This window comes from Electrophorus electricus, chromosome 3 (assembly GCF_041902795.1).
Source record: "Electrophorus electricus isolate QZ-2024a chromosome 3, ASM4190279v1, whole genome shotgun sequence".
Taxonomy (NCBI): domain Eukaryota; kingdom Metazoa; phylum Chordata; class Actinopteri; order Gymnotiformes; family Gymnotidae; genus Electrophorus; species Electrophorus electricus.
The window spans coordinates 15,144,045-15,162,934 of NC_137499.1; positions in this window are offsets into that span (position 1 = coordinate 15,144,045).

Consider the following 18,890-nt stretch of genomic DNA (forward strand, 5'->3'; position numbering starts at 1 on the left):
AAGGTAAAGATCAGAGTTTCAAAGTAAAGATTCTTCTTATAATGCATTCCCTTTTAGTCTAAAACACAATCCCTTGCCCTGAAACAGTGTTTAAGGTGAATACAAAGACGTTTCATAGTGTGAAAAAGGTAAAGAACAGAGTTTCAAAGTAAAGATTCTTCTTATAATGCATTCCCTTTTAGTCTAAAACACAATCTCTTGCCCTGAAAGTGTTTAAGGTGAATACAAAGCTGTTTCATAGTGTGAAAACGGTAAAGAACAGAGTTTCAAAGTAAAGATTCTTCATATAATGCATTCCCTTTTAGTCTAAAACACAATCCCTTGCCCTGAAACAGTGTTTAAGGTGAATACAAAGACGTTTCATAGTGTGAAAAAGGTAAAGAACAGAGTTTGAAAGTAAAGATTCTTCTTATAATGCATTCCCTTTTAGTCTAAAACACAATCTCTTGCCCTGAAACAGTGTTTAAGGTGAATACAAAGCTGTTTCATAGTGTGAAAACGGTAAAGAACAGAGTTTCAAAGTAAAGATTCTTCTTATAATGCATTCCCTTTTAGTCTAAAACACAGTCTTGCCCTGAAACAGTGTTTAAGGTGAATACAAAGCTGTTTCATAGTGTGAAAACGGTAAAGAACAGAGTTTCAAAGTAAAGATTCTTCTTATAATGCATTCCCTTTTAGTCTAAAACACAATCTCTTGCCCTGAAACAGTGTTTAAGTTGAATACAAAGCTGTTTCATAGTGTGAAAACGGTAAAGAACAGAGTTTCAAAGTAAAGATTCTTCTTATAATGCATTCCCTTTTAGTCTAAAACACAATGTCTTGCCCTGAAACAGTGTTTAAGGTGAATACAAAGCTGTTTCATAGTGTGAAAACGGTAAAGAACAGAGTTTCAAAGTAAAGATTCTTCTTATAATGCATTCCCTTTTAGTCTAAAACACAATCTCTTGCCCTGAAAGTGTTTAAGGTGAATACAAAGCTGTTTCATAGTGTGAAAACGGTAAAGAACAGAGTTTCAAAGTAAAGATTCTTCTTATAATGCATTCCCTTTTAGTCTAAAACACAATCCCTTGCCCTGAAACAGTGTTTAAGGTGAATACAAAGACGTTTCATAGTGTGAAAAAGGTAAAGAACAGAGTTTGAAAGTAAAGATTCTTCTTATAATGCATTCCCTTTTAGTCTAAAACACAATCTCTTGCCCTGAAACAGTGTTTAAGGTGAATACAAAGCTGTTTCATAGTGTGAAAACGGTAAAGAACAGAGTTTCAAAGTAAAGATTCTTCTTATAATGCATTCCCTTTTAGTCTAAAACACAGTCTTGCCCTGAAACAGTGTTTAAGGTGAATACAAAGCTGTTTCATAGTGTGAAAAAGGTAAAGAACAGAGTTTCAAAGTAAAGTTTCTTCTTATAATGCATTCCCTTTTAGTCTAAAACACAATCTCTTGCCCTGAAAGTGTTTAAGGTGAATACAAAGCTGTTTCATAGTGTGAAAACGGTAAAGAACAGAGTTTCAAAGTAAAGATTCTTCTTATAATGCATTCCCTTTTAGTCTAAAACACAATCTCTTGCCCTGAAACAGTGTTTAAGTTGAATACAAAGCTGTTTCATAGTGTGAAAACGGTAAAGAACAGAGTTTCAAAGTAAAGATTCTTCTTATAATGCATTCCCTTTTAGTCTAAAACACAATGTCTTGCCCTGAAACAGTGTTTAAGGTGAATACAAAGCTGTTTCATAGTGTGAAAACGGTAAAGAACAGAGTTTCAAAGTAAAGATTCTTCTTATAATGCATTCGCTTTTAGTCTAAAACACAATCTCTTGCCCTGAAACAGTGTTTAAGGTGAATACAAAGCTGTTTCATAGTGTGAAAAAGGTAAAGAACAGAGTTTCAAAGTAAAGTTTCTTCTTATAATGCATTCCCTTTTAGTCTAAAACACAATCTCTTGCCCTGAAACAGTGTTTAAGGTGAATACAAAGCTGTTTCATAGTGTGAAAACGGTAAAGAACAGAGTTTCAAACTAAAGATTCTTCTTATAATGCATTCTCTTTTAGTCTAAAACACAATCCCTTGCCCTGAAACAGTGTTTAAGGTGAATACAAAGACGTTTCATAGTGTGATAAAGGTAAAGAACAGAGTTTCAAAGTAAAGATTCTTCTTATAATGCATTCCCTTTTAGTCTAAAACACAATCTCTTGCCCTGAAAGTGTTTAAGGTGAATACAAAGCTGTTTCATAGTGTGAAAACGGTAAAGAACAGAGTTTCAAAGTAAAGATTCTTCTTATAATGCATTCCCTTTTAGTCTAAAACACAGTCTTGCCCTGAAACAGTGTTTAAGGTGAATACAAAGCTGTTTCATAGTGTGAAAACGGTAAAGAACAGAGTTTCAAAGTAAAGATTCTTCTTATAATGCATTCCCTTTTAGTCTAAAACACAATCTCTTGCCCTGAAACAGTGTTTAAGTTGAATACAAAGCTGTTTCATAGTGTGAAAACGGTAAAGAACAGAGTTTCAAAGTAAAGATTCTTCTTATAATGCATTCCCTTTTAGTCTAAAACACAATGTCTTGCCCTGAAACAGTGTTTAAGGTGAATACAAAGCTGTTTCATAGTGTGAAAACGGTAAAGAACAGAGTTTCAAAGTAAAGATTCTTCTTATAATGCATTCCCTTTTAGTCTAAAACACAATCTCTTGCCCTGAAAGTGTTTAAGGTGAATACAAAGCTGTTTCATAGTGTGAAAACGGTAAAGAACAGAGTTTCAAAGTAAAGATTCTTCTTATAATGCATTCCCTTTTAGTCTAAAACACAGTCTTGCCCTGAAACAGTGTTTAAGGTGAATACAAAGCTGTTTCATAGTGTGAAAAAGGTAAAGAACAGAGTTTCAAAGTAAAGTTTCTTCTTATAATGTATTCCCTTTTAGTCTAAAATACAATCTCTTGCCCTGAAAGTGTTTAAGGTGAATACAAAGCTGTTTCATAGTGTGAAAACGGTAAAGAACAGAGTTTCAAAGTAAAGATTCTTCTTATAATGCATTCCCTTTTAGTCTAAAACACAATCTCTTGCCCTGAAACAGTGTTTAAGTTGAATACAAAGCTGTTTCATAGTGTGAAAACGGTAAAGAACAGAGTTTCAAAGTAAAGATTCTTCTTATAATGCATTCCCTTTTAGTCTAAAACACAATGTCTTGCCCTGAAACAGTGTTTAAGGTGAATACAAAGCTGTTTCATAGTGTGAAAACGGTAAAGAACAGAGTTTCAAAGTAAAGATTCTTCTTATAATGCATTCGCTTTTAGTCTAAAACACAATCTCTTGCCCTGAAACAGTGTTTAAGGTGAATACAAAGCTGTTTCATAGTGTGAAAAAGGTAAAGAACAGAGTTTCAAAGTAAAGTTTCTTCTTATAATGCATTCCCTTTTAGTCTAAAACACAATCTCTTGCCCTGAAACAGTGTTTAAGGTGAATACAAAGCTGTTTCATAGTGTGAAAACGGTAAAGAACAGAGTTTCAAACTAAAGATTCTTCTTATAATGCATTCTCTTTTAGTCTAAAACACAATCCCTTGCCCTGAAACAGTGTTTAAGGTGAATACAAAGACGTTTCATAGTGTGATAAAGGTAAAGAACAGAGTTTCAAAGTAAAGATTCTTCTTATAATGCATTCCCTTTTAGTCTAAAACACAATCTCTTGCCCTGAAAGTGTTTAAGGTGAATACAAAGCTGTTTCATAGTGTGAAAACGGTAAAGAACAGAGTTTCAAAGTAAAGATTCTTCTTATAATGCATTCCCTTTTAGTCTAAAACACAATGTCTTGCCCTGAAACCGTGTTTAAGGTGAATACAAAGACGTTTCATAGTGTGAAAAAGGTAAAGAACAGAGTTTCAAAGTAAAGATTCTTCTTATAATGCATTCCCTTTTAGTCTAAAACACAATCTCTTGCCCTGAAAGTGTTTAAGGTGAATAAAAAGCTGTTTCATAGTGTGAAAACGGTAAAGAACAGAGTTTCAAAGTAAAGATTCTTCTTATAATGCATTCCCTTTTAGTCTAAAACACAATCTCTTGCCCTGAAACAGTGTTTAAGTTGAATACAAAGCTGTTTCATAGTGTGAAAACGGTAAAGAACAGAGTTTCAAAGTAAAGATTCTTCTTATAATGCATTCCCTTTTAGTCGAAAACACAATCCCTTGCCCTGAAACAGTGTTTAAGGTGAATACAAAGACGTTTCATAGTGTGAAAAAGGTAAAGAACAGAGTTTCAAAGCAAAGATTCTTCTTATAATGCATTCCCTTTTAGTCTAAAACACAATCTCTTGCCCTGAAAGTGTTTAAGGTGAATACAAAGCTGTTTCATAGTGTGAAAACGGTAAAGAACAGAGTTTCAAAGTAAAGATTCTTCTTATAATGCATTCCCTTTTAGTCTAAAACACAATCTCTTGCCCTGAAACAGTGTTTAAGGTGAATACAAAGCTGTTTCATAGTGTGAAAACGGTAAAGAACAGAGTTTCAAAGTAAAGATTCTTCTTATAATGCATTCCCTTTTAGTCGAAAACACAATCCCTTGCCCTGAAACAGTGTTTAAGGTGAATACAAAGACGTTTCATAGTGTGAAAAAGGTAAAGAACAGAGTTTCAAAGTAAAGATTCTTCTTATAATGCATTCCCTTTTAGTCTAAAACACAATCTCTTGCCCTGAAAGTGTTTAAGGTGAATACAAAGCTGTTTCATAGTGTGAAAACGGTAAAGAACAGAGTTTCAAAGTAAAGATTCTTCTTATAATGCATTCCCTTTTAGTCTAAAACACAATCTCTTGCCCTGAAACAGTGTTTAAGGTGAATACAAAGCTGTTTCATAGTGTGAAAAAGGTAAAGAACAGAGTTTCAAAGTAAAGTTTCTTCTTATAATGCATTCCCTTTTAGTCTAAAACACAATCTCTTGCCCTGAAACAGTGTTTAAGGTGAATACAAAGCTGTTTCATAGTGTGAAAACGGTAAAGAACAGAGTTTCAAACTAAAGATTCTTCTTATAATGCATTCCCTTTTAGTCTAAAACACAATCCCTTGCCCTGAAACAGTGTTTAAGGTGAATACAAAGACGTTTCATAGTGTGAAAAAGGTAAAGAACAGAGTTTCAAAGTAAAGTTTCTTCTTATAATGCATTCCCTTTTAGTCTAAAACACAGTCTTGCCCTGAAACAGTGTTTAAGGTGAATACAAAGCTGTTTCATAGTGTGAAAAAGGTAAAGAACAGAGTTTCAAAGTAAAGTTTCTTCTTATAATGTATTCCCTTTTAGTCTAAAATACAATCTCTTGCCCTGAAAGTGTTTAAGGTGAATACAAAGCTGTTTCATAGTGTGAAAACGGTAAAGAACAGAGTTTCAAAGTAAAGATTCTTCTTATAATGCATTCCCTTTTAGTCTAAAACACAATCTCTTGCCCTGAAACAGTGTTTAAGTTGAATACAAAGCTGTTTCATAGTGTGAAAACGGTAAAGAACAGAGTTTCAAAGTAAAGATTCTTCTTATAATGCATTCCCTTTTAGTCTAAAACACAATGTCTTGCCCTGAAACAGTGTTTAAGGTGAATACAAAGCTGTTTCATAGTGTGAAAACGGTAAAGAACAGAGTTTCAAAGTAAAGATTCTTCTTATAATGCATTCGCTTTTAGTCTAAAACACAATCTCTTGCCCTGAAACAGTGTTTAAGGTGAATACAAAGCTGTTTCATAGTGTGAAAAAGGTAAAGAACAGAGTTTCAAAGTAAAGTTTCTTCTTATAATGCATTCCCTTTTAGTCTAAAACACAATCTCTTGCCCTGAAACAGTGTTTAAGGTGAATACAAAGCTGTTTCATAGTGTGAAAACGGTAAAGAACAGAGTTTCAAACTAAAGATTCTTCTTATAATGCATTCTCTTTTAGTCTAAAACACAATCCCTTGCCCTGAAACAGTGTTTAAGGTGAATACAAAGACGTTTCATAGTGTGATAAAGGTAAAGAACAGAGTTTCAAAGTAAAGATTCTTCTTATAATGCATTCCCTTTTAGTCTAAAACACAATCTCTTGCCCTGAAAGTGTTTAAGGTGAATACAAAGCTGTTTCATAGTGTGAAAACGGTAAAGAACAGAGTTTCAAAGTAAAGATTCTTCTTATAATGCATTCCCTTTTAGTCTAAAACACAATGTCTTGCCCTGAAACCGTGTTTAAGGTGAATACAAAGACGTTTCATAGTGTGAAAAAGGTAAAGAACAGAGTTTCAAAGTAAAGATTCTTCTTATAATGCATTCCCTTTTAGTCTAAAACACAATCTCTTGCCCTGAAAGTGTTTAAGGTGAATAAAAAGCTGTTTCATAGTGTGAAAACGGTAAAGAACAGAGTTTCAAAGTAAAGATTCTTCTTATAATGCATTCCCTTTTAGTCTAAAACACAATCTCTTGCCCTGAAACAGTGTTTAAGGTGAATACAAAGCTGTTTCATAGTGTGAAAGAGGTAAAGAACAGAGTTTCAAAGTAAAGATTCTTCTTATAATGCATTCCCTTTTAGTCTAAAACACAGTCTTGCCCTGAAACAGTGTTTAAGGTGAATACAAAGCTGTTTCATAGTGTGAAAAAGGTAAAGAACAGAGTTTCAAAGTAAAGTTTCTTCTTATAATGCATTCCCTTTTAGTCTAAAACACAATCTCTTGCCCTGAAACAGTGTTTAAGGTCAATACAAAGCTGTTTCATAGTGTGAAAACGGTAAAGAACAGAGTTTCAAACTAAAGATTCTTCTTATAATGCATTCCCTTTTAGTCTAAAACACAATGTCTTGCCCTGAAACAGTGTTTAAGGTGAATACAAAGCTGTTTCATAGTGTGAAAACGGTAAAGAACAGAGTTTCAAAGTAAAGATTCTTCTTATAATGCATTCGCTTTTAGTCTAAAACACAATCTCTTGCCCTGAAACAGTGTTTAAGGTGAATACAAAGCTGTTTCATAGTGTGAAAAAGGTAAAGAACAGAGTTTCAAAGTAAAGTTTCTTCTTATAATGCATTCCCTTTTAGTCTAAAACACAATCTCTTGCCCTGAAACAGTGTTTAAGGTGAATACAAAGCTGTTTCATAGTGTGAAAACGGTAAAGAACAGAGTTTCAAACTAAAGATTCTTCTTATAATGCATTCTCTTTTAGTCTAAAACACAATCCCTTGCCCTGAAACAGTGTTTAAGGTGAATACAAAGACGTTTCATAGTGTGATAAAGGTAAAGAACAGAGTTTCAAAGTAAAGATTCTTCTTATAATGCATTCCCTTTTAGTCTAAAACACAATCTCTTGCCCTGAAAGTGTTTAAGGTGAATACAAAGCTGTTTCATAGTGTGAAAACGGTAAAGAACAGAGTTTCAAAGTAAAGATTCTTCTTATAATGCATTCCCTTTTAGTCTAAAACACAATCTCTTGCCCTGAAACAGTGTTTAAGGTCAATACAAAGCTGTTTCATAGTGTGAAAACGGTAAAGAACAGAGTTTCAAAGTAAAGATTCTTCTTATAATGCATTCCCTTTTAGTCGAAAACACAATCCCTTGCCCTGAAACAGTGTTTAAGGTGAATACAAAGACGTTTCATAGTGTGAAAAAGGTAAAGAACAGAGTTTCAAAGTAAAGATTCTTCTTATAATGCATTCCCTTTTAGTCTAAAACACAATCTCTTGCCCTGAAAGTGTTTAAGGTGAATACAAAGCTGTTTCATAGTGTGAAAACGGTAAAGAACAGAGTTTCAAAGTAAAGATTCTTCTTATAATGCATTCCCTTTTAGTCTAAAACACAATCTCTTGCCCTGAAACAGTGTTTAAGGTGAATACAAAGCTGTTTCATAGTGTGAAAACGGTAAAGAACAGAGTTTCAAAGTAAAGATTCTTCTTATAATGCATTCCCTTTTAGTCGAAAACACAATCCCTTGCCCTGAAACAGTGTTTAAGGTGAATACAAAGACGTTTAATAGTGTGAAAAAGGTAAAGAACAGAGTTTCAAAGTAAAGATTCTTCTTATAATGCATTCCCTTTTAGTCTAAAACACAATCTCTTGCCCTGAAAGTGTTTAAGGTGAATACAAAGCTGTTTCATAGTGTGAAAACGGTAAAGAACAGAGTTTCAAAGTAAAGATTCTTCTTATAATGCATTCCCTTTTAGTCTAAAACACAATCTCTTGCCCTGAAACAGTGTTTAAGTTGAATACAAAGCTGTTTCATAGTGTGAAAACGGTAAAGAACAGAGTTTCAAAGTAAAGATTCTTCTTATAATGCATTCCCTTTTAGTCTAAAACACAATGTATTGCCCTGAAACAGTGTTTAAGGTGAATACAAAGCTGTTTCGTAGTGTGAAAACGGTAAAGAACAGAGTTTCAAAGTAAAGATTCTTCTTATAATGCATTCCCTTTTAGTCTAAAACACAATGTCTTGCCCTGAAACCGTGTTTAAGGTGAATACAAAGACGTTTCATAGTGTGAAAAAGGTAAAGAACAGAGTTTCAAAGTAAAGATTCTTCTTATAATGCATTCCCTTTTAGTCTAAAACACAATCTCTTGCCCTGAAAGTGTTTAAGGTGAATAAAAAGCTGTTTCATAGTGTGAAAACGGTAAAGAACAGTTTCAAAGTAAAGATTCTTCTTATAATGCATTCCCTTTTAGTCTAAAACACAATCTCTTGCCCTGAAACAGTGTTTAAGTTGAATACAAAGCTGTTTCATAGTGTGAAAACGGTAAAGAACAGAGTTTCAAAGTAAAGATTCTTCTTATAATGCATTCCCTTTTAGTCGAAAACACAATCCCTTGCCCTGAAACAGTGTTTAAGGTGAATACAAAGACGTTTAATAGTGTGAAAAAGGTAAAGAACAGAGTTTCAAAGTAAAGATTCTTCTTATAATGCATTCCCTTTTAGTCTAAAACACAATCTCTTGCCCTGAAAGTGTTTAAGGTGAATACAAAGCTGTTTCATAGTGTGAAAACGGTAAAGAACAGAGTTTCAAAGTAAAGATTCTTCTTATAATGCATTCCCTTTTAGTCTAAAACACAATCTCTTGCCCTGAAACAGTGTTTAAGTTGAATACAAAGCTGTTTCATAGTGTGAAAACGGTAAAGAACAGAGTTTCAAAGTAAAGATTCTTCTTATAATGCATTCCCTTTTAGTCTAAAACACAATGTATTGCCCTGAAACAGTGTTTAAGGTGAATACAAAGCTGTTTCGTAGTGTGAAAACGGTAAAGAACAGAGTTTCAAAGTAAAGATTCTTCTTATAATGCATTCCCTTTTAGTCTAAAACACAATCTCTTGCCCTGAAACAGTGTTTAAGGTGAATACAAAGCTGTTTCATAGTGTGAAAACGGTAAAGAACAGAGTTTCAAAGTAAAGATTCTTCTTATAATGCATTCCCTTTTAGTCCAAAAAAACACAATCCCTTGCCCTGAAACAGTGTTTAAGGTGAATACAAAGACGTTTCATAGTGTGAAAAAGGTAAAGAACAGAGTTTCAAAGTAAAGATTCTTCTTATAATGCATTCCCTTTTAGTCTAAAACACAATCTCTTGCCCTGAAAGTGTTTAAGGTGAATACAAAGCTGTTTCATAGTGTGAAAACGGTAAAGAACAGAGTTTCAAAGTAAAGATTCTTCTTATAATGCATTCCCTTTTAGTCTAAAACACAATCTCTTGCCCTGAAACAGTGTTTAAGGTGAATACAAAGCTGTTTCATAGTGTGAAAAAGGTAAAGAACAGAGTTTCAAAGTAAAGATTCTTCTTATAATGCATTCCCTTTTAGTCTAAAACACAGTCTTGCCCTGAAACAGTGTTTAAGGTGAATACAAAGCTGTTTCATAGTGTGAAAAAGGTAAAGAACAGAGTTTCAAAGTAAAGTTTCTTCTTATAATGCATTCCCTTTTAGTCTAAAACACAATCTCTTGCCCTGAAACAGTGTTTAAGGTGAATACAAAGCTGTTTCATAGTGTGAAAACGGTAAAGAACAGAGTTTCAAAGTAAAGATTCTTCTTATAATGCATTCCCTTTTATTCGAAAACACAATCCCTTGCCCTGAAACAGTGTTTAAGGTGAATACAAAGACGTTTCATAGTGTGAAAAAGGTAAAGAACAGAGTTTCAAAGTAAAGATTCTTCTTATAATGCATTCCCTTTTAGTCTAAAACACAATCTCTTGCCCTGAAAGTGTTTAAGGTGAATACAAAGCTGTTTCATAGTGTGAAAACGGTAAAGAACAGAGTTTCAAAGTAAAGATTCTTCTTATAATGCATTCCCTTTTAGTCTAAAACACAATCCCTTGCCCTGAAACAGTGTTTAAGGTGAATACAAAGCTGTTTCATAGTGTGAAAACGGTAAAGAACAGAGTTTCAAAGTAAAGATTCTTCTTATAATGCATTCCCTTTTAGTCTAAAACACAATCTCTTGCCCTGAAACAGTGTTTAAGGTGAATACAAAGCTGTTTCATAGTGTGAAAACGGTAAAGAACAGAGTTTCAAAGTAAAGATTCTTCTTATAATGCATTCCCTTTTAGTCGAAAACACAATCCCTTGCCCTGAAACAGTGTTTAAGGTGAATACAAAGACGTTTCATAGTGTGAAAAAGGTAAAGAACAGAGTTTCAAAGTAAAGATTCTTCTTATAATGCATTCCCTTTTAGTCTAAAACACAATCTCTTGCCCTGAAAGTGTTTAAGGTGAATACAAAGCTGTTTCATAGTGTGAAAACGGTAAAGAACAGAGTTTCAAAGTAAAGATTCTTCTTATAATGCATTCCCTTTTAGTCTAAAACACAATCCCTTGCCCTGAAACAGTGTTTAAGGTGAATACAAAGCTGTTTCATAGTGTGAAAACGGTAAAGAACAGAGTTTCAAAGTAAAGATTCTTCTTATAATGCATTCCCTTTTAGTCTAAAACACAATCTCTTGCCCTGAAACAGTGTTTAAGGTGAATACAAAGCTGTTTCATAGTGTGAAAAAGGTAAAGAACAGAGTTTCAAAGTAAAGTTTCTTCTTATAATGCATTCCCTTTTAGTCTAAAACACAATCTCTTGCCCTGAAACAGTGTTTAAGGTGAATACAAAGCTGTTTCATAGTGTGAAAACGGTAAAGAACAGAGTTTCAAACTAAAGATTCTTCTTATAATGCATTCCCTTTTAGTCTAAAACACAATCCCTTGCCCTGAAACAGTGTTTAAGGTGAATACAAAGACGTTTCATAGTGTGAAAAAGGTAAAGAACAGAGTTTCAAAGTAAAGTTTCTTCTTATAATGCATTCCCTTTTAGTCTAAAACACAATCTCTTGCCCTGAAAGTGTTTAAGGTGAATACAAAGCTGTTTCATAGTGTGAAAACGGTAAAGAACAGAGTTTCAAAGTAAAGATTCTTCTTATAATGCATTCCCTTTTAGTCTAAAACACAATCTCTTGCCCTGAAACAGTGTTTAAGTTGAATACAAAGCTGTTTCATAGTGTGAAAACGGTAAAGAACAGAGTTTCAAAGTAAAGATTCTTCTTATAATGCATTCCCTTTTAGTCTAAAACACAATGTCTTGCCCTGAAACAGTGTTTAAGGTGAATACAAAGCTGTTTCATAGTGTGAAAACGGTAAAGAACAGAGTTTCAAAGTAAAGATTCTTCTTATAATGCATTCCCTTTTAGTCTAAAACACAATCTCTTGCCCTGAAACAGTGTTTAAGGTGAATACAAAGCTGTTTCATAGTGTGAAAAAGGTAAAGAACAGAGTTTCAAAGTAAAGTTTCTTCTTATAATGCATTCCCTTTTAGTCTAAAACACAATCTCTTGCCCTGAAACAGTGTTTAAGGTGAATACAAAGCTGTTTCATAGTGTGAAAACGGTAAAGAACAGAGTTTCAAACTAAAGATTCTTCTTAAAATGCATTCTCTTTTAGTCTAAAACACAATCCCTTGCCCTGAAACAGTGTTTAAGGTGAATACAAAGACGTTTCATAGTGTGAAAAAGGTAAAGAACAGAGTTTCAAAGTAAAGATTCTTCTTATAATGCATTCCCTTTTAGTCTAAAACACAATCTCTTGCCCTGAAAGTGTTTAAGGTGAATACAAAGCTGTTTCATAGTGTGAAAACGGTAAAGAACAGAGTTTCAAAGTAAAGATTCTTCTTATAATGCATTCCCTTTTAGTCTAAAACACAATGTCTTGCCCTGAAACCGTGTTTAAGGTGAATACAAAGACGTTTCATAGTGTGAAAAAGGTAAAGAACAGAGTTTCAAAGTAAAGATTCTTCTTATAATGCATTCCCTTTTAGTCTAAAACACAATCTCTTGCCCTGAAAGTGTTTAAGGTGAATAAAAAGCTGTTTCATAGTGTGAAAACGGTAAAGAACAGTTTCAAAGTAAAGATTCTTCTTATAATGCATTCCCTTTTAGTCTAAAACACAATCTCTTGCCCTGAAACAGTGTTTAAGTTGAATACAAAGCTGTTTCATAGTGTGAAAACGGTAAAGAACAGAGTTTCAAAGTAAAGATTCTTCTTATAATGCATTCCCTTTTAGTCGAAAACACAATCCCTTGCCCTGAAACAGTGTTTAAGGTGAATACAAAGACGTTTCATAGTGTGAAAACGGTAAAGAACAGAGTTTCAAAGTAAAGATTCTTCTTATAATGCATTCCCTTTTAGTCTAAAACACAATCTCTTGCCCTGAAACAGTGTTTAAGTTGAATACAAAGCTGTTTCATAGTGTGAAAACGGTAAAGAACAGAGTTTCAAAGTAAAGATTCTTCTTATAATGCATTCCCTTTTAGTCTAAAACACAATGTATTGCCCTGAAACAGTGTTTAAGGTGAATACAAAGCTGTTTCGTAGTGTGAAAACGGTAAAGAACAGAGTTTCAAAGTAAAGATTCTTCTTATAATGCATTCCCTTTTAGTCTAAAACACAATCTCTTGCCCTGAAACAGTGTTTAAGGTGAATACAAAGCTGTTTCATAGTGTGAAAACGGTAAAGAACAGAGTTTCAAAGTAAAGATTCTTCTTATAATGCATTCCCTTTTAGTCCAAAAAAACACAATCCCTTGCCCTGAAACAGTGTTTAAGGTGAATACAAAGACGTTTCATAGTGTGAAAAAGGTAAAGAACAGAGTTTCAAAGTAAAGATTCTTCTTATAATGCATTCCCTTTTAGTCTAAAACACAATCTCTTGCCCTGAAAGTGTTTAAGGTGAATACAAAGCTGTTTCATAGTGTGAAAAAGGTAAAGATCAGAGTTTCAAAGTAAAGATTCTTCTTATAATGCATTCTCTTTTAGTCGAAAACACAATCCCTTGCCCTGAAACAGTGTTTAAGGTGAATACAAAGACGTTTCATAGTGTGAAAAAGGTAAAGAACAGAGTTTCAAAGTAAAGATTCTTCTTATAATGCATTCCCTTTTAGTCTAAAACACAATCTCTTGCCCTGAAAGTGTTTAAGGTGAATACAAAGCTGTTTCATAGTGTGAAAACGGTAAAGAACAGAGTTTCAAAGTAAAGATTCTTCTTATAATGCATTCCCTTTTAGTCTAAAACACAATCTCTTGCCCTGAAACAGTGTTTAAGGTGAATACAAAGCTGTTTCATAGTGTGAAAAAGGTAAAGAACAGAGTTTCAAAGTAAAGATTCTTCTTATAATGCATTCCCTTTTAGTCTAAAACACAGTCTTGCCCTGAAACAGTGTTTAAGGTGAATACAAAGCTGTTTCATAGTGTGAAAAAGGTAAAGAACAGAGTTTCAAAGTAAAGTTTCTTCTTATAATGCATTCCCTTTTAGTCTAAAACACAATCTCTTGCCCTGAAACAGTGTTTAAGGTGAATACAAAGCTGTTTCATAGTGTGAAAACGGTAAAGAACAGAGTTTCAAAGTAAAGATTCTTCTTATAATGCATTCCCTTTTAGTCGAAAACACAATCCCTTGCCCTGAAACAGTGTTTAAGGTGAATACAAAGACGTTTCATAGTGTGAAAAAGGTAAAGAACAGAGTTTCAAAGTAAAGATTCTTCTTATAATGCATTCCCTTTTAGTCTAAAACACAATCTCTTGCCCTGAAAGTGTTTAAGGTGAATACAAAGCTGTTTCATAGTGTGAAAACGGTAAAGAACAGAGTTTCAAAGTAAAGATTCTTCTTATAATGCATTCCCTTTTAGTCTAAAACACAATCCCTTGCCCTGAAACAGTGTTTAAGGTGAATACAAAGCTGTTTCATAGTGTGAAAACGGTAAAGAACAGAGTTTCAAAGTAAAGATTCTTCTTATAATGCATTCCCTTTTAGTCTAAAACACAATCTCTTGCCCTGAAACAGTGTTTAAGGTGAATACAAAGCTGTTTCATAGTGTGAAAAAGGTAAAGAACAGAGTTTCAAAGTAAAGTTTCTTCTTATAATGCATTCCCTTTTAGTCTAAAACACAATCTCTTGCCCTGAAACAGTGTTTAAGGTGAATACAAAGCTGTTTCATAGTGTGAAAACGGTAAAGAACAGAGTTTCAAACTAAAGATTCTTCTTATAATGCATTCCCTTTTAGTCTAAAACACAATCTCTTGCCCTGAAAGTGTTTAAGGTGAATACAAAGCTGTTTCATAGTGTGAAAAAGGTAAAGAACAGAGTTTCAAAGTAAAGATTCTTCTTATAATGCATTCCCTTTTAGTCTAAAACACAATCTCTTGCCCTGAAAGTGTTTAAGGTGAATAAAAAGCTGTTTCATAGTGTGAAAACGGTAAAGAACAGAGTTTCAAAGTAAAGATTCTTCTTATAATGCATTCCCTTTTAGTCTAAAACACAATCTCTTGCCCTGAAACAGTGTTTAAGGTGAATACAAAGCTGTTTCATAGTGTGAAAACGGTAAAGAACAGAGTTTCAAAGTAAAGATTCTTCTTATAATGCATTCCCTTTTAGTCCAAAAAAACACAATCCCTTGCCCTGAAACAGTGTTTAAGGTGAATACAAAGACGTTTCATAGTGTGAAAAAGGTAAAGAACAGAGTTTCAAAGTAAAGATTCTTCTTATAATGCATTCCCTTTTAGTCTAAAACACAATCTCTTGCCCTGAAAGTGTTTAAGGTGAATACAAAGCTGTTTCATAGTGTGAAAAAGGTAAAGATCAGAGTTTCAAAGTAAAGATTCTTCTTATAATGCATTCCCTTTTAGTCGAAAACACAATCCCTTGCCCTGAAACAGTGTTTAAGGTGAATACAAAGACGTTTCATAGTGTGAAAAAGGTAAAGAACAGAGTTTCAAAGTAAAGATTCTTCTTATAATGCATTCCCTTTTAGTCTAAAACACAATCTCTTGCCCTGAAAGTGTTTAAGGTGAATACAAAGCTGTTTCATAGTGTGAAAACGGTAAAGAACAGAGTTTGAAAGTAAAGATTCTTCTTATAATGCATTCCCTTTTAGTCTAAAACACAATCTCTTGCCCTGAAACAGTGTTTAAGGTGAATACAAAGCTGTTTCATAGTGTGAAAAAGGTAAAGAACAGAGTTTCAAAGTAAAGATTCTTCTTATAATGCATTCCCTTTTAGTCTAAAACACAGTCTTGCCCTGAAACAGTGTTTAAGGTGAATACAAAGCTGTTTCATAGTGTGAAAAAGGTAAAGAACAGAGTTTCAAAGTAAAGTTTCTTCTTATAATGCATTCCCTTTTAGTCTAAAACACAATCTCTTGCCCTGAAACAGTGTTTAAGGTGAATACAAAGCTGTTTCATAGTGTGAAAACGGTAAAGAACAGAGTTTCAAAGTAAAGATTCTTCTTATAATGCATTCCCTTTTAGTCTAAAACACAATCTCTTGCCCTGAAACAGTGTTTAAGGTGAATAAAGAACAGAGTTTCAAAGTAAAGATTCTTCTTATAATGCATTCCCTTTTAGTCTAAAACACAATCTCTTGCCCTGAAAGTGTTTAAGGTGAATACAAAGCTGTTTCATAGTGTGAAAACGGTAAAGAACAGAGTTTCAAAGTAAAGATTCTTCTTATAATGCATTCCCTTTTAGTCTAAAACACAATCCCTTGCCCTGAAACAGTGTTTAAGGTGAATACAAAGACGTTTCATAGTGTGAAAAAGGTAAAGAACAGAGTTTCAAAGTAAAGATTCTTCTTATAATGCATTCCCTTTTAGTCTAAAACACAATCTCTTGCCCTGAAAGTGTTTAAGGTGAATACAAAGCTGTTTCATAGTGTGAAAAAGGTAAAGATCAGAGTTTCAAAGTAAAGATTCTTCTTATAATGCATTCCCTTTTAGTCGAAAACACAATCCCTTGCCCTGAAACAGTGTTTAAGGTGAATACAAAGACGTTTCATAGTGTGAAAAAGGTAAAGAACAGAGTTTCAAAGTAAAGATTCTTCTTATAATGCATTCCCTTTTAGTCTAAAACACAATCTCTTGCCCTGAAAGTGTTTAAGGTGAATACAAAGCTGTTTCATAGTGTGAAAACGGTAAAGAACAGAGTTTGAAAGTAAAGATTCTTCTTATAATGCATTCCCTTTTAGTCTAAAACACAATCTCTTGCCCTGAAACAGTGTTTAAGGTGAATACAAAGCTGTTTCATAGTGTGAAAAAGGTAAAGAACAGAGTTTCAAAGTAAAGATTCTTCTTATAATGCATTCCCTTTTAGTCTAAAACACAGTCTTGCCCTGAAACAGTGTTTAAGGTGAATACAAAGCTGTTTCATAGTGTGAAAAAGGTAAAGAACAGAGTTTCAAAGTAAAGTTTCTTCTTATAATGCATTCCCTTTTAGTCTAAAACACAATCTCTTGCCCTGAAACAGTGTTTAAGGTGAATACAAAGCTGTTTCATAGTGTGAAAACGGTAAAGAACAGAGTTTCAAAGTAAAGATTCTTCTTATAATGCATTCCCTTTTAGTCTAAAACACAATCTCTTGCCCTGAAAGTGTTTAAGGTGAATACAAAGCTGTTTCATAGTGTGAAAAAGGTAAAGATCAGAGTTTCAAAGTAAAGATTCTTCTTATAATGCATTCCCTTTTAGTCGAAAACACAATCCCTTGCCCTGAAACAGTGTTTAAGGTGAATACAAAGACGTTTCATAGTGTGAAAAAGGTAAAGAACAGAGTTTCAAAGTAAAGATTCTTCTTATAATGCATTCCCTTTTAGTCTAAAACACAATCTCTTGCCCTGAAAGTGTTTAAGGTGAATACAAAGCTGTTTCATAGTGTGAAAACGGTAAAGAACAGAGTTTGAAAGTAAAGATTCTTCTTATAATGCATTCCCTTTTAGTCTAAAACACAATCTCTTGCCCTGAAACAGTGTTTAAGGTGAATACAAAGCTGTTTCATAGTGTGAAAAAGGTAAAGAACAGAGTTTCAAAGTAAAGATTCTTCTTATAATGCATTCCCTTTTAGTCTAAAACACAGTCTTGCCCTGAAACAGTGTTTAAGGTGAATACAAAGCTGTTTCATAGTGTGAAAAAGGTAAAGAACAGAGTTTCAAAGTAAAGTTTCTTCTTATAATGCATTCCCTTTTAGTCTAAAACACAATCTCTTGCCCTGAAACAGTGTTTAAGGTGAATACAAAGCTGTTTCATAGTGTGAAAACGGTAAAGAACAGAGTTTCAAAGTAAAGATTCTTCTTATAATGCATTCCCTTTTAGTCTAAAACACAATCTCTTGCCCTGAAACAGTGTTTAAGGTGAATAAAGAACAGAGTTTCAAAGTAAAGATTCTTCTTATAATGCATTCCCTTTTAGTCTAAAACACAATCTCTTGCCCTGAAAGTGTTTAAGGTGAATACAAAGCTGTTTCATAGTGTGAAAACGGTAAAGAACAGAGTTTCAAAGTAAAGATTCTTCTTATAATGCATTCCCTTTTAGTCTAAAACACAATCTCTTGCCCTGAAACAGTGTTTAAGGTGAATACAAAGCTGTTTCATAGTGTGAAAAAGGTAAAGAACAGAGTTTCAAAGTAAAGATTCTTCTTATAATGCATTCCCTTTTAGTCTAAAACACAGTCTTGCCCTGAAACAGTGTTTAAGGTGAATACAAAGCTGTTTCATAGTGTGAAAAAGGTAAAGAACAGAGTTTCAAAGTAAAGATTCTTCTTATAATGCATTCCCTTTTAGTCTAAAACACAGTCTTGCCCTGAAACAGTGTTTAAGGTGAATACAAAGCTGTTTCATAGTGTGAAAAAGGTAAAGAACAGAGTTTCAAAGTAAAGTTTCTTCTTATAATGCATTCCCTTTTAGTCTAAAACACAATCTCTTGCCCTGAAACAGTGTTTAAGGTGAATACAAAGCTGTTTCATAGTGTGAAAACGGTAAAGAACAGAGTTTCAAAGTAAAGATTCTTCTTATAATGCATTCCCTTTTAGTCTAAAACACAATCTCTTGCCCTGAAACAGTGTTTAAGGTGAATAAAGAACAGAGTTTCAAAGTAAAGATTCTTCTTATAATGCATTCCCTTTTAGTCTAAAACACAATCTCTTGCCCTGAAAGTGTTTAAGGTGAATACAAAGCTGTTTCATAGTGTGAAAACGGTAAAGAACAGAGTTTCAAAGTAAAGATTCTTCTTATAATGCATTCCCTTTTAGTCTAAAACACAATCTCTTGCCCTGAAACAGTGTTTAAGGTGAATACAAAGCTGTTTCATAGTGTGAAAAAGGTAAAGAACAGAGTTTCAAAGTAAAGATTCTTCTTATAATGCATTCCCTTTTAGTCTAAAACACAGTCTTGCCCTGAAACAGTGTTTAAGGTGAATACAAAGCTGTTTCATAGTGTGAAAAAGGTAAAGAACAGAGTTTCAAAGTAAAGATTCTTCTTATAATGCATTCCCTTTTAGTCTAAAACACAATCTCTTGCCCTGAAAGTGTTTAAGGTGAATACAAAGCTGTTTCATAGTGTGAAAACGGTAAAGAACAGAGTTTCAAAGTAAAGATTCTTCTTATAATGCATTCCCTTTTAGTCTAAAACACAATGTCTTGCC